We start from the raw sequence: 14,543 nt of genomic DNA on the forward strand, positions 1-14,543 counted from the left end.
GTGACTGCTCGATAAAAACACTTGAAAACCTCCTTGAACCATAGGTTTATTGTTATTCAGCAGTACCAAACTTAAATATCTGATACGTTTAATCTTTTTTTCTTTTTTTTTTTTAAACTTTGTCACAAAAATATTTTCTTCTCCACAAAAGGAGGATTAATGACCCGGGAAAAAATGACAGCCGCATTATAAGAAATAATTTAAATGCCTGAAGTTATTATAATTTAATTGAATATCTAGTACCCAGTGCTTTAAGTTAACAGTACACTAAGTTGAGTTTTCTAAAAATGTTATTGCGTCGTGGATGAAACCATGTCCTGCTGAGGTTACGACAGTTTATTTATAACGTCTTCATTTCCAACGACTCTTCCTGTGTCTCAGTACATTTACTGGCTCAGTACATTTGTAGGTGTTTTATGTAAAAAAAACTCCTCTACATAACATCCTCCTTCTTGTCGTCTTGAAGTTGTTTTGGTCACATTGTGCAGAGATAAGCTTCGAGTTCTTTTCTGAGTTTCACTCGAAATTATAGGGAAATTTGTTTCTTCTTTAAAGTCCCAAGCTTTTGTTTCATTTTTCAGAGATGTCCTCAGTCGATATTTTTGAACCTAACTTTGTCTACCATACAGAACGAAGAGATGCCTGCAATTAAGTTACGTGCTTCATTAAGCTCCACATTTATCATGGTTCTGATTTGTTTTTCTTCAGAAGGTACTAGAACAAAAAATTAAACGTAAGTAAATTATCAAAAAAAAAAGAGAAGAAATTATTACATTAATGAAAGCACGTTTGAATTAAAATGAATTTAAGATTTTCCTAACAAATTTTATCCAAATTAAAACTTCATGAGTAAATGTCCACCAACAATTAATTTTTTAAGATGAATAAGCTGTACAAAACACATGCTAAACAAAGATATTAATAATATTTCAAAAAAGAGACAATTTTAAGCAGAGTGGAGAGAATCCTTGACCTTTTGGAGATGCGGGGATTTTCCTCATTTTGTCACTTTCTGAAAAACGCGCCGTGTTGCTTTTAAGCAGCCATTAGAATAACTGTTTTCACGCGAAGGTGAAGCTTTAATGTACCAATATTAACATCCAATTCATTGATTCTTCTTTTCAAATTATACATTTTACAATGTTCGAATAATATATTATAAAAGTTAGATCAAAGTAATAAAAAACAGACTTATCCCCCTTTCTCGTCTCTAGAGTGCCTAGTCAGGACAAAATTTCATTGATCAATAAGCTTCCATAGGACAAACCCACCACCTAGAGGTAAATTTCTTACTCCAAGGTGATCAAGTAAAAATGTTGGTGCGGGTTTTTACCTCACGCGGGGCTTTACCTCCACCTACCCTACTTTTAAATTTATTATTGTTAGAGGAATGTTAAAACTCACGAATGGAACGTAATTATCAGTATGCAAGATTTTAGCGAATTGAAAAATATGTTGCGCAATTGTTCTAACAACTTTCAAAAACTTTAAAGTAACTTGATTTCTTTAAGCGAGTTTTAGTAAATAGGTCTTCCCTATGTCAATAATTTTTTTTTGTCTCACAGATGTACAGTTCATCACTTCATTTGCTCCCAACCATTCTTTTATTACTTTCTTTTGACCAATTGGCTTCTATTGTACTTATTCATACAAATGTGTAATTTTCAATTCATGTGTTGTCAATAATATGAGGAAAGATCTCGCTCTAGAGATATGCTACTTTGATGCATTTTTGAAAAAAATCATATAAATGCATTTGCTTATCATAATACACAGATATTTCATTTTTTGAATTAAAAGAAAAGGGATTCGGAAACTTCCGAAGATTTTCTGAAAGTTGTAATTAGATCAGGCTGAATTCCTCCTAGAATCCTCAATTTAATACAGCCCAATATCAAAGTCGGTTATCAACCGTTAATTTGTGGAAGGGGAAAGCCCTTCCAAATTGAACTTTTCTGAAAAATGTATGATAATTCTACTTAGAGTTACATACATTCTTTGCCAATAGGAACTAATGAAGAATGTGTCCATTAGTATTTAGTGTTTTAAAATTTCTTTAAATAAAGCGACATATCACCATAACGAATTTTCCTTCTTTTACGAACAGCAACGATAAAAGAATTGATTACTAGCCCGGTGAATGTGATTCACCAAGATTGAGACATTGAGGGGAAAAAATCCACTGGTTAATTTTTTTTAGAATTTTAAATTGAGCTAAAATTATTCAACCAACTATTAGGTGAAGGTGGGGCACAGCGAGACGAAAAATACAAAATTCAAGAAATTTGGAGACTGATTCAAGAAGAAAATTTTTAACGTGGATTTGTAATGCAGTTTAAGTATACATACTTTTGAGACACAAAAATGTAATTACTATTTGAAGTTTTTAAGTTAATATAAAAAAAAGGAAACGTAAAATTTTGTCTCAATGTATCCCACGCATAAGGTACAGTGAGAGCATACGGGGCACAGTGCGCATACAAGGCGCAGAGAGACAGCACATAGGGTTGAATGAAACATATGTTTAACATTAAATTTTTTTTTCATTATGATTCAATTTAATTTTCAAACCACAAAAAAGATTTATTTCGCATTGTATCACTTTTTTTATGTGAGAGCTAATGTCAACAATTAAATATTTTTATTTGGAACAGATGAAACATCTGGTACAGGTGGTCAAATTAAAACAATCAAAATGGTTTTACTTTAGCACAAAAAACTAATGTACAAGTCTTCAGCGTTATCAACAACCGTTAGAACATTTCTATCGTAAAAGTATTTCTGTTTGATGTCAAGTTCTATAACAAAGTTTCCTTTAAGTGTCTCACGATGTAACTCTTCAAACCCAGAGGGTAGATTTTCGCACATGTCAATATGATCTGATAAAATATCAGTTCCCCAATTTAATTTTCTCTACCTCATCAGTTATGATGAGGTCATTATACCTAGTACATTTTTACACTACAAGGTGCCTGACTCGGTGCTGTCAGTGAAGTAATCCATTTCTGATTATTCGATGTGTCACTATCACCAACTGCAGCATGAATTTCTGCCGTAGACACGGTATGATGTGCCAAAGCAGTACGCCGAACACGGCGATCTTCCCTCTCAGTAGCGCCACGTGGCTGCTCGGAATTCGATCTTGAGGCAGTAGCATCCCTGGACCACTGCTTCTGACATGCGCAGTAGATACATTCCGTACAAGTCTTTATGCAATATCCTCATATAAATAATAGCCGATGATCGAGTAACCTGCGTGTTTAATCAATGAAACTCGTGCCACGACATAATTTGATAACGTGTTTTAGTAATGTTTAACATGCAGGGAAAGGCTTTATCGCGACAAGGCTGAACTCGATCCGGTAACGTAACTGTTTTACTGGCAAGGCTGTGGTGAACAATGAACGCTATCTACTGGAGTTTAGGGCTAATCCACTGGAGTTAGGGTTACAATTTCAACTATAAAAATATCACCGAACAGGCAATGGCTTCGTTCAAATGTAGAAGCAATTTTTACCCGTCATACCTTGACGTGCGACTTTCTAGTCGCTGAAAGAAAATTCACCATCTCGTACCATATTGCACGACCTCAATCAAACTCGGTGAGCTGTTGATAATAATTTCTTAGTCTTTCTTAAATGCATTCTTGTCTAACATCAACCCAATACGTCGAATTTCACAGAAAAAAACCGCTCACGAACTTTAGCACGCATTTAAAGCAACCCTAATTTAAAAGTCCTGAGTGGTGCCACACTTATGCACGAAACTTCAATCAATGTCTTTTCTCAGATGTATAAACACGCCTACCAAATTTCGTTTGTCTAGCTCAAGTCCTTCTTGGCGTTGGGATTCTTTTTTCTGCCAGTGTATGATCTCAAAAGTCTATTACTAGACTGTTGAATGCTTTAAGTGAGAATCACAGACGAAAAATTGATTATATAAAAGCGCCACGCACCATATAAGTCTCAAACGTGATATCATAAGATAATGTGTCTTGTCATTGTTATATGGTTAAATTGATGCAGAATTCTGCAGAAAAACAATAATAAGAAAACATTATCGTACCAAAACTTTAATTCAAATATGCTATGAAATCGAATCATGTAGCACATATTTTCATCCTAAAACAAAAAAATTGAATCTAAAAAAAATAATTCAAATATTTTTGATTTTAAGAGAAGAATTCTTCATACAATGATTAATTGTTCAAAAAAAAAAAAAAAATCATGTAAATGAAAATGATTACTTTATTAGTATAAGACTTGTGATCAAATCTACATCCTTGTTCATCTGACTTCAAAAGAGTTCTCAGAATACTTTCTACGTAGAAGATTTCTTGTCTTGCCATCAGGGCCGATCCTAGGGTGTCGGCCGCCCGTGTGCAAAGACCTAATGTGCCGCCCCTGAAGAGCAATTTGCATGTTTTGACTATTACTTAACGCCCATATAAATCTTTCAATTTTTCTTCAAATTTCTGTATCAAGTTCTGATTTAAAAAAAAAAAACAAAAAACCAGAAGGATGAATTTATGTAAAAAGTTAGGAACTCCTTAGGTACAATTTATATCTTTGAAGAAAGTAATACGTACCAAAATTTACTAGTCGTAAAAAAGCATTTTATATTCTGTCTTTGGTGACATCAGAGGAAGGAGGAGGGGAGTCGCCCCAGAAAATATACGAAATTGGCGTATGAAAAATAGCTGGAATTAATCTTTGGTTGTGTTTGGTTGCAAGGACAAAAGATTCGGGAACCTTCAAGGTCCATGGAGAAATTTTCAATATTGAAGTCAAAACTTGCAATTTTAGGAAATTTTTCCAGATTTGAGGGGAAAGTAATGTTGGAACTCTTTCCTGAAATTCTTTCAAAATTGATGTCAAATTGCAGCTATTTTTTGTGACCTTAGTTTAGGAAGGATCGGCGCTCTTCCCGAAAATTTTCTGAAACAGTTTTGAACACGCAATTTCGGGTTATCTTTGTTGAAATTGTTCGAGGGAGGAAGATTTGGTCTTCTCCTATCGAAAGTTTTCGAAATTGAAGTTTAAAACTCAAATTTAGGCTGTCTTTGTCTTTAGTGACGTTAGGGCGTCTGGCATCTTTCCTCCCGTAATTTATCGGTACTATTGTTTCAAAAACACATTTTTGGCTAGATTTGGACACGATAGGGGAAACGGGAAAATATTCCGAACTGAAATATTTTTCAGAATTAAAATCAATTTTAGGCTATTTTTGTGAAGAAAGGATTTTGGGGCTCTAAAAAGCACAATTTTGTGCTATCTTTAGTGACGTTAAGGAAACCGGGAAGCTTCAGCGGATCTTTCTGAATATTTTTCGATATTAATATCTGAAAAATACAACTAAAGATTTTTCTCCACCTCACCTCGGCGATTGATGGGGGATGCCGGATGCCCAAGTGCCGTGAAAATTTACATAAGTCATCCGGAATTTTTTAGAAATGGAAGTCCCAAAATCATATTTTAGGCATTGTTTGATAACGATGGGACAAAGAGCGGGCTGGGGCTCAGTGTACCCTCAAGAATTGTTTTTTGAAACTTATGTCAATTTCAGGCTAGTTTAGGCAGGAAGGTTTGGGGCTCCACGGAACCGTCTAAAAACGAAATTTTGAGCTATAGTGATTACATTGGAGAAAAGGGGGATCCGGGGAATTTCCCACAAAGTTCTTCGAAACTAATGATTGAAAAACGCAATTTTAGTTTGTTTTTGAATACGTTAAGTGAGAGGGGGTGGGATTGGAGGCCTCTCTAGAGACGCCAATTCAGACTATCTTTGGTAGCAATGTTAGGGAATGGATTTCAGGGCCCTCTATCTCAAACATTTCGAAACAAAAATTCGAAAAATGCCATTGAGCAATTTTTGATGACGTTAGGGAGGGCTGTCTCGAGAAAAGACATTTTGGAGGCATCAATTTTAGGCTATGTTTGATTACATTAAGGAAGAAGGGGTGAACTTAATTGGATCCTGAAAATCGGTGGTTCAACCAGCGAAATTTTCCGAAATTAAAGTCCTAAAAACGCAGTTTGAAACCTTCTGTAGTCTCGTCAGGGCATCCTTTTGGATCTTCGTTTTGGAGCTACACTTCGAATTTGTAACCCGGGGCAAAGGCCCTGTCCTCCTACCTGATCTGAAACCGGGCAGTTCATTCGAGATTTTAATTAGAAAAAAATGCTGTAAAGAGGGAAAATTAAAAATTTTATTTCGTTGATTACATATGTTTGACTCTCAGGGGAGTCGCAATTTTCCATTGTCCCTCTCCAGTCTCCACGCATCCACGACTGCTGAACACAGAATTTGTTGTTTCAAATACTTGCGAGAGTAACCTGTCAGCATAGTTTTTTTTACACAAAATATGTCTTCATTGTTTAGAGTCAATAAAAACTTGGGAGGCTGGGTGAAGCATTAGTGTCCTTTAGAAGGCACCCTTTCATGCTACGGGGGGGGGGGGGATTTTCATCACTGCCCCTCCCCTGTAACCATGCCTGATTACCATTTCTGTCACAATATTTGCAACCAAATGAAGCATGTGTATAAAAAGTTGATATTAATGGATAATGGAGCAACACAATGTGCTCTAACATTCCATTTTTCTTAATATGCTATGCTGCTGGAAAATTGGCACTTACTTTGATAATTGAGCATTTAAAATTCAGCACATTTATTCGACTTATTATGTTATCTTGGGAGAAATTCTTGAGAAATTTTGCTTGATTAAAAGAACTATATGATGCGGCCTGCGGCCGCCCCTTACTTTGGCCGCCCTTGTGCGGTGCACACTCTGCACACCTGCTAGGATCGGCCCTGCTTGCCATTTCATCTTGAACGTCTGAGCTGAAAACTGGATTTAAAAAATTGTAAGTTAAAATACAAATTTCGTTATTGAGCTATTATTGATGCACATTTTGAGAAGTCTTCCCACTGATGTCTTCAATGGGATTTTATTTCCTTTTAGCATTCGGTACCTCTTCTGATTCCTTGGAACTATTCCACGTTTTTTAAATCAATTTCAAATTGTATATGATGTAATTTCTTCAAGGGCAAAAAGTTTCCTTAAGAGAGAAAAATCATTATTTAAAGTCGGTTATGCGATTAGAGTTTTCTAGCCTGCACTTGTGACATTTCTTTTTCCACTCTAGTTTTAGAGATGGCTGTAGTACATGCGTAGCGTTAAGCAGGAGAACTACTAAAATTACACGATTTGTGTTATAAACTCGCTTGTATGCAAAGTAAGGTGGGAAGCATGTCCATCTATGAACAATAATATGGGCAGTAGAATTATGTTACCAACGAGTCATGAGTGAAATACGTTGATGATGAACCCCCCCCCCCCAAAAAAAAGGCACCATTCATCCAGCCGCTCTCAGATTTACTAATAACCTTAAACGGTGGAATGCTTTCGGTAATATCTGAAGGTATACGTTCATACCTGAAGACCACAATTGGTGCTGCCATAATTCCGGCAGCACTAACGGTCTCCTATAATTATGCCTCCATCTCGTCTGAATTAATAGTTCTTGTCTGAATATCTCCTCTACTCGTCTGAATTAAACGTCTGTTATAAACTTTTTTTTCACATTCATTGTCAAAACCTTTTTGAGGTCAAAAAGAAGGCACATTCATCACCATTACCCATTTAGGGCCTGAACAAATTTGATCTAAATTGTATTCCTTGAGATAATTGAAGCCTACTTTAATTCTTGCTGGGATGTAGCGGATGCCCTTGATATCGTCAAATTTTAAGACAACTTTTTAGATGTCGTTTCAAAAACTACTAAAGCCATTTTCGGCCTGGTCGGTTGTTAATAAATAATGTTCTGTTCATGCCTTTGAATGAGCTTGTAAACTGTCGAAGAGTTCTATTTTTGAGAGATGGAAACTTGCCTTATATACAGTTATAATCCAATTTTAAAATGGTTCCTCTTGTTTAGTTAAAACTGCATCTAGCCTTATCCTCCTTTCACCTGGCCTTTTTCCTTTAAGAGAACAGACCAGATCCCTTTAACCTAGGAAAAGGGGCATAGTTTTCTTTGACTCCTGCAGCAATGGATATTTCAATTAAATTTTCACCAAGAGCTCTAATCATCTTCTCCAATAGATACTTTTAAATTTTCTGAGCCAATATTGTATTCAGTCTGCACGAAATGTAAATGAAAGTTTTCTGTTTTGATTTGTATGAAACAGCCAATTTTCTGTGAAGTTTAATTTTCCTGTTTCGGAGTTAAATTAGGAATATCTGTAGAAGGATTTGTCTGTCAAAAAAAGTGGAAAGAAATTTTAACGGTAAATGCAACTATTTTAGAAGTTTGAATTCAAATATATTTCTTTAGAGATTATCAAACAGCTTCTGGTCAATGCGCAAGCTTAGAAGTGAAATTTTTGTTATTCCAGTCTTGAAATGTTATCTAAGAGGATCTTCGGACTTCATGTTTGGTTCCGAGACGCCGGTTTCATTTTTTTTCTTTTTGGACCAATAAACCACCATTGGTGTAAGTTACAGCTTGATTTGTTGCTTCCGTGTTATTATTTTCTTCCTCTTGCGCTTTTAGGAGAGGAGTTTCTCAGGGGATGGTGAGCCATCTAAACCAGTTTTTAGTTCATATATGCTATTGTTATGAAGCAAATATTTTGGGAATATTTCGAGTCCATTTCGTCTGTATCGGCTTTTGAAACTTTTCTCTTAAATATCTTTCCAAACTTCGTGCAGGCTGTTTCAAAAACATCCAATTTTCTGTGGAGTTTTGTTTTCCTGTTTTGATGTTAAATCAGGAGTATGTGTAGAAATGTTTTTTCCTTCCCCGTTATTTTTACACACATTTTAACTCTAAATCCTTCTCTAAATTTTTCAGAGGTGCAAATGTTTCAGAACACAGCTCAAATTCAAGTATATTTCTTTAGGATCTCATGAAAAAGTCCCGGTTTAAGGTGCAAACTTCGAAAGTGATTTTTTTTTCTGTTATTCCAGTCTTGAGATATTTCCAAAGTGAATCTTTGGACGTCATTGTTTGGTTCCGAAACAACGGTTTAATTTTTTTCTGTATCAATGGACCACCTTTGGTTGATCATTTCAGTAATTTAACATAGTAGATACTTTATGCTTTAATTGTTAAACGTTTCAGAATAAAAATCTTGCTAGGATAAATAGATGAATTAGCATATTTACCCCCCCCCCCCAAAAAAAAAATTCCCTTACTTGCCTCGAACCACAGTACTGAAATCAAATTTAGGAATGCCTTCACATAATAATTCACGTAAGACGTCATTTGTCGCGATAAAATATGAGCTAGTCATTATTAAGTTTTGTGAATTCACTTCACTGTTAAAACCTACAACAGAAAATACATTCGGATAAAAAATTGCTTTTACTGCGAAGAAACAAAATGTATTTTTTTCCAACCCATACGGTGCTGTAGACCTGACTGAAAACACAGTTACGCCCAGTAAATCAAATTTTACTTTATAGCTTCTGAAGCTTCATAGATGCAAACAGAACATTTTTTGCGGATCTTCAGAATATGTATTGTTTAAATCAGTTTTTTAAACTTTTCTATTAAATATCTTTCTAAACTTCGCGCAGACTTTCTGTAAAACAGCCAGTTTTCTGTAAAGTTTAATTTTTCTGTTTCGATGCTAAATCGGGAATGTCTGTAGAAGTGTCTCTTCTTCTCCCGTTCTTTTGACAAACATTTTAACTCTAAATCCTCCTCGAAATTTTGCAAAAATGTCAGAGAGCAAAGCTCGAGTGCAAGTATATTTCTTCAGAATCATCAAAAAACCTCGGGTGAAGACGCAAGCTAGATGCAATGTGACAGGTGACTCAGACCTGCCAGTTAAAAACAGGGAAATTATCACACATTTGTCCACTCCCCTTTTCGCAATTGATCACATGTTTGGGAACTCAATGTAGACCTCTCAAAATTAGAATACGGTTCAGAAGTTTTATTTGCTAATGACTCCGTTGATAGTCCCATAAACTAAATATATGTAATGTTTTACTACAATGTGCTAATATTAGTGAAACAATATATTGCGTTGGAATTGCAGAACAATATTCCGACTACATGGAAAAAGCATTGAACAGCTTGTTCAACCACTTATATTTTGCCAAAGCAGCAGCAATATATTATAAAATCCTAAATCAGTTGACCAAATATCGATAACTCATTGATCAGAAGCGAATATTTCTTCCTCCGAAAATATCTTCAACAGAATAAGTTTCATTCTAGTTCAGAATTTTACACTCAATCCTGCTTATATTTTTATTAAATAGTTTAAAAAGGATGAGAATGGCAAATGTTCTGACTGTCTAAATGGATGCTTATTCTCATAAGTAACTTGAAAAGAATATCAACCAGGCGTTTTAGAACTAGATGTAGACTCAAAAGGACATTTTCGAGGCTAAGTCTCATTAAACAAATGTTCCTGTTGATGCTTATGAACTTCATGAAAATATTTAAATTAGTGATCGCATTCCGTTAGTTTTCAAAAGATTTACCATTAAAAAGGGTGTTAAAAATAACTGATTTTATTGTGGTTGCTAAATATGTCAAACATTCCGTTTTTACTCCAATTGATACAACGCTGACATGTGCTGCTTTTGGACTTTTCATAGTATAAACTTTTAAGAATCTAATACAGAAATTCTGACAAAGTGGTTTTGAATTCTCGATTTTGACGATAAAGTTGACCCCCTGAGAGACCTTCAAAGACTTTCTGAGATGATAGTGATGAAATGGCTCATTTGAAAACAAATATTTTCAAGCAACTGAGCTGTTTTTCCACATCTATCCAATAAAAACGACAGATTTGGCAAATTTTGAAATAGCAACTCACTTTCGGCTTTGGTGTTTCTTTATGACAATTGCTTTATGAGATTGCTGGCCCAGTTCAGTCATTTCTCATATTTGTTTTCGATGCATGTCCGTTCTTAAGGATAATTAAAAAATGATGCGTAATACGTTGCGCAATTGTTCTAACAACTTTCAAAAACTTTAAAGTAACTTGATTTCTTTAAGCGAGTTTTAGTAAATAGGTCTTCCCTATGTCAATTTTTTTTTGTCTCACACATGTACAGTTCAACACTTCATTTGCTCCCAACCATTCTTTTATTACTTTCTTTTGACCAATTGGCTTCTATTGTACTTATTCATACAAATGTGTAATTTTCAATTCATTTGTTGTCAATAATATGAGGAAAGATCTCGCTCTAGAGATATGCTACTTTGATGCATTTTTGAAAAAAATCATATAAATGCATTTGCTTATCATTTTTTTGCGTAGTCAAAATACACAGATATTTCATTTTTTAAATTAAAAGAAAAGGGATTCGGAAACTTCCGAAGATTTTCTGAAAGTTGTAATTAGATCAGGCTGAATTCCTCCTAGAATCCTCAATTTAATACAGCCCAATATCAAAGTCGGTTATCAACCGTTAATTTGTGGAAGGGGAAAGCCCTTCCAAATTGAACTTTTCTGAAAAATGTATGATAATTCTACTTAGAGTTACATACGTTCTTTGCCAATAGGAACTAATGAAGAATGTGTCCATTAGTATTTAGTGTTTTAAAATTTCTTTAAATAAAGCGACATATCACCATAACGAATTTTCCTTCTTTTACGAACAGCAACGATAAAAGAATTGATTACTAGCCCGGTGAATGTGATTCACCAAGATTGAGACATTGAGGGGAAAAAAATCCACTGGTTAATTTTTTTTCGAATTTTAAATTGAGCTAAAATTATTCAACCAACTATTAGGTGAGGATGGGGCACAGCGAGACGAAAAATACAAACTTCAAGAAATTTGGAGACTGATTCAAGAAGAAAATTTTTAACGTGGATTTGTAATGCAGCTTAAGTATACATACTTTTGAGACACAAAAATGTAATTACTATTTGAAGTTTTTGAGTTAATATAAAAAAAAGGAAACGTAAAATTTTGTCTCAATGTATCCCACGCATAAGGTACAGTGAGAGCATACGGGGCACAGTGCGCATACAAGGCGCAGAGAGACAGCACATAGGGTTGAATGAAACATATGTTTAACATTACATTTTTTTTTCATTATGATTCAATTTAATTTTCAAACCACAAAAAAGATTTATTTCGCTTTGTATCACTTTTTTTTATGTGAGAGCTAATGTCAACAATTAAATATTTTTATTTGGAACAGATGAAACATCTGGTACAGGTGGTCAAATTAAAACAATCAAAGTGGTTTTACTTTAGCACAAAAAACTAATGTACAAGTCTTCAGCGTTATCAACAACCATTAGAACATTTCTATCGTAAAAGTATTTCTGTTTGATGTCAAGTTCTATAACAAAGTTTCCTTTAAGTGTCTCACGATGTAACTCTTCAAACCCAGAGGGTAGATTTTCGCACATGTCAATATGATCTGATAAAATATCAGTTCCCCAATTTAATTTTCTCTACCTCATCAGTTATGATGAGGTCATTATACCTAGTACATTTTTACACTACAAGGTGCCTGACTCGGTGCTGTCAGTGAAGTAATCCATTTCTGATTATTCGCTGTGTCACAATCACCAACTGCAGCATGAATTTCTGCCGTAGACACGGTATGATGTGCCAAAGCAGTACGCCGAACACGGCGATCTTCCCTCTCAGTAGCGCCACGTGGCTGCTCGGAATTCGATCTTGAGGCAGTACCATCCCTGGACCACTGTTTCTGACATGCGCAGTAGATACATTCCGTACAAGTCTTTATGCAATATCCTCATATAAATAATAGCCGATGATCGAGTAACCCGCGTGTTTAATCAATGAAACTCGTGCCACGATATAATTTTGATAACGTGTTTTGGTAATGTTTAACATGCAGGGAAAGGCTTTATCGCGACAAGGCTGAACTCGATCCGCTAACGTAACTGTTTTACTGGCAAGGCTGTGGTGAACAATGAACGCTACCTACTGGAGTTTAGGGCTAATCCACTGGAGTTAGGGCTACAATTTCAACTATAAAAATATCACTGAACAGGCAATGGCTTCGTTCAAATGTAGAAGCAATTTTTACCCGTCATACCTTGACGGGCGACTTTCTAGTCGCTGAAAGAAAATTCACCATCTCGTACCATATTGCACGACCTCAATCAAACTCGGTGAGCTGTTGATAATAATTTCTTAGTCTTTCTTAAATGCATTCTTGTCTAACATCAACCCAATACGTCGAATTTCACAGAAAAAAACCGCTCACGAACTTTAGCACGCATTTAAAGCAACCCTAATTTAAAAGTCCTGAGTGGTGCCACACTTATGCACGAAACTTCAATCAATGTCTTCTTTCAGATGTATAAACAAGCCTACCAAATTTCGTTTGTCTAGCTCAAGTCCTTCTTGGCGTTGGGATTCTTTTTTCTGCCAGTGTATGATCTCAAAAGTCTATTACTAGACTGTTGAATGCTTTAAGTGAGAATCACAGACGAAAAATTGATTATATAAAAGCGCCACGCACCATATAAGTCTCAAACGTGATATCATAATATAATGTGTCTTGTCATTGGTATATGGTTAAATTGATGCAGAATTCTGCAGAAAAACAATAATAAGAAAACATTATCGTACCAAAACTTTAATTCAAATATGCTATGAAATCGAATCATGTAGCACATATTTTCATCCTAAAACAAAAAAATTGAATCTAAAAAAAATAATTGAAATATTTTTGATTTTAAGAGAAGAATTCTTCATACAATGATTAATTGTTCAAAAAAAAAAAAAAAAAAAAAAATCATGAAAATGATTGCTTTATTAGTATAAGACTTGTGATCAAATCTACATTCTTGTTCATTTGACTTCAAAAGAGTTCTCAGAATACTTTCTACGAAGAAGATTTCTTGTTTTGCCATTTCATCTTGAACGTCTAAGCTGAAAACTGGATTTAAAAAATTATAAGTTAAAATACAAATTGCGTTATTGAGCTATTATTGATGCACATTTTGAGAAGTCTTCCCACTGATGTCTTCAATGGGATTTTATTTCCTTTTAGCATTCGGTACCTCTTCTGATTCCTTGGAGCTATTCCACGTTTTTTAAATCAATTTCAAATTGTAGATGATGTAATTTCTTCAAGGGCAAAAAGTTTCCTTAAGAGAGAAAAATCTTTATTTAAAGTCGGCTATGAGATTAGAGTTTTCTAGCCTGCACTTGTGACATTTTTTTTTTCCATTCTAGTTTTAGAGATCCGAACAGTGCAACATCGATGGGTTGTAGTACATGCGTAGCGTTAAGCAGGAGAATTACACGATTTGTGTTATAAACTCGCTTATATGCAAAGTAAGGTGGGAAGCATGTCCATCTATGAACAATAATATGGGCAGTAGAATTTTGTTATCAACGAGTCATGAGTGAAATACGTTGATGATGAACCCCCCCCCCCAAAAAAAGGCACCATTCATCCAGCCGCTCTCAGATTTACTAATAACCTTAAACGGTGAAATGCTTTCGGTAATATCTGCAGGTATACGTTCATACCTGAAGACCACAATTGGTGCTGCCATAATTCCGGCAGCAC

Source organism: Uloborus diversus, chromosome 9 (assembly GCF_026930045.1).
Source record: "Uloborus diversus isolate 005 chromosome 9, Udiv.v.3.1, whole genome shotgun sequence".
Classification (NCBI taxonomy): Eukaryota; Metazoa; Arthropoda; class Arachnida; order Araneae; family Uloboridae; genus Uloborus; species Uloborus diversus.